General features: G+C 47.5%; 1 long non-coding RNA gene across 1 annotated transcript; it reads right to left on the bottom strand.

Moving 5' to 3' along the window:
• Positions 1 to 293: 293 nt before the first annotated feature.
• Positions 294 to 1,841, bottom strand: LOC105479393 (uncharacterized). The gene is made up of 3 exons (XR_985869.2): positions 1,389 to 1,841; positions 589 to 717; positions 294 to 457 (listed from the first exon to the last, which is right to left on the bottom strand). It is a non-coding gene; the product is annotated as an uncharacterized lncRNA (long non-coding RNA).
• Positions 1,842 to 2,217: the final 376 nt, after the last annotated feature.

The following is a 2,217-nucleotide window of genomic DNA, read 5'->3' as shown; positions in this document are numbered from 1 at the left end:
GTTCTGAGTGTTAGACATGCCATATCCTGCTTGATGGCACTGCAGTCACCCCTGTGTCCCTGCTTCCAGCTGAGGCAGCCTGGCTGCCCTCCTCAACTTCCCCAGTAAGTTTGACTGCAGCATCTCTTCTTGGCAAGCAAGAGGCAGTAGGAGGAAAAAATTCCAAGAAAAGGCATGGGCTCTGAAGACAGATCAAACTCTTTGGAAATTTGACTCTTGCATTTCATAATTGTTCCTTCATACTAAACAGACACTCGGTAGTCAGTTTGATAAAAGGAAAATTATTCAACCTCAGTTTTCTCAACAAATGAAAATAGTAATCATGACACCAATGTCTTTGGTACTGCATGAAATAATGCATGTGAAAGCCCAAGGCCTGGCCCATTGTATGCACTTCAAAAAGTTTTATTTTTCTTTTCATCTTTCTTCTAGGCAGCATTTCATCATGATGTTTCATCTGAAAGTATATTTGTTATGAATTATTTGACTGCAAGTAACATATAACCTACCAGTGGCTTAAACGTTTAGGGATTTATTTTCCCTCATAATAAAAAGTCTGGAGGCAAGCTGCTTCTGGGGTTGGCTTACCCTGTTTGAGCGAGGCTCTCTCCTATTCTCTTAGCCTCATCCTCATCATTGCAAGATAGCTGCATGAGTTCCAGGCATCACATCTACATCCAAAGCAAGAAGAGAAAAGTGGGTGGTGATCTTCTACATCTATTTTTAACAGGAAAAAAAAAGAAAGGATGAAAAAGGCTTTTCCAGAAACACCCCAGAGTGGACTTTTCCTTACACTTACATCATATTGACTAGCATTGTGTCATACGGCCGCCCCTGCATTAAGAGAGACTAAGAAATCACGTACCCATTTAGTTTCTTCAGTCTCTAGCAGAAGGTGGAAAGAGAGAGAAGGGCTTGGAATTTTACTGTTATCACAGGCAAGCTGCAGAGTCTTCCCAGAGGATTGGAAATTTCCAAATTAGTACTACCTATAGGTAACTGTGGGTCGGGTGGCTGACGCCTGTAATCCCAGCACTTTGGGAGGCTGAGGTGGGTGAATCACCTGAGGTCAGGAGTTCGAGACCAGCCTGACCAACATCGTGAAATCCTGTCTCTACTAAAAATACAAAAATTAGCCCGGCATGGCAGCATGCGCCCGTAGTCCCAGCTATTTGGGAGGCTGAGACAGGAGATTTGCTTGAACCTGAGAGGCAGAGGTTGCAGTGAGCTGAGATTGAGCCACTGGACTCCAGCCCAGGCAACAGAACGAGACTCCGTCTCAAAACCAAAAAACAAACAAAAAAACTACCCACGAGTAAATGTTATGTTTAAAATAATAATAAACACATAAGTAATAAACATATTTTGAAGCACATATGGATTACCACCTATCACGTGTGGCTCTGTCTTGCCTTGGTTTCTAGCAGAAGTTCTCCAGCTTGGATGCACATTAGAATCTCCTGGGGCACTTGTAAAAAACGCGAAGGCCTGGGTGGCTTCCTCAGCGCAAGGAAAACCTCTAGGGTTGGGGCGGGGCCATTGACTTAGTGAAGATCCAGGACCACTAGGTTGGTGTCCACGGAGAGTAGGTATGTACACCGCTAGAGGGCGCAAGAGATCATTCGGCCCCGAGGAGTCCTTGGTCAAGACAACTGTAAAGTCACCCAGCCCTCTGGCGGCTTCCCATTTACCCAGGGCCAGCACCGAGAGCATAAAGGGCGTTCTGACCTACATAATAGAACACATCGCGTTGCTATTCTGTACTTTTGGTAATTGGGTAAACTACGCCAAGAGAGGCTCAGAAACCTGCCCAAAATGAGCTGGAGTATCAGCAGGGGTTCCAAATGGCAGGCGTCTTCTCCCCTCTGTCCCACAAAGAACAGTCCGTCCCTTGGGCTGGGAGCTGGGCCTGGAGCCCCGGGCAACCCGCCCGGCGGTGCTCGCTACGCCCCCGGGCTGCGTTCGTCAAGCGCAGCTCCAGGCGCGCGCCGCAACCGCGCAGTGCAACCAGGGACTCTCCCGCCAAACCCGCCTTCACTTACATCTTTCTCATCGCCCTTCAGGGGCTACTAGTTTGCTAATGCTGCCAGGAAGCTCTCCTCCCAGTTTTCTAGCTGCCGTTTTGGCGAGCAGAGAGAGAGCCTCGGTGGTAATAAGCCTTGAACAGAACACAGCACTAATTCTAATGCACAGGCAGCTCCAAACACTTACCATTTA

Source organism: Macaca nemestrina, chromosome 7, assembly GCF_043159975.1.
Source record: "Macaca nemestrina isolate mMacNem1 chromosome 7, mMacNem.hap1, whole genome shotgun sequence".
NCBI classification, from domain to species: Eukaryota; Metazoa; Chordata; class Mammalia; order Primates; family Cercopithecidae; genus Macaca; species Macaca nemestrina.
Note: the sequence above shows the minus strand (reverse complement) of the source record. Positions and strands in the feature narration are given on the sequence as shown.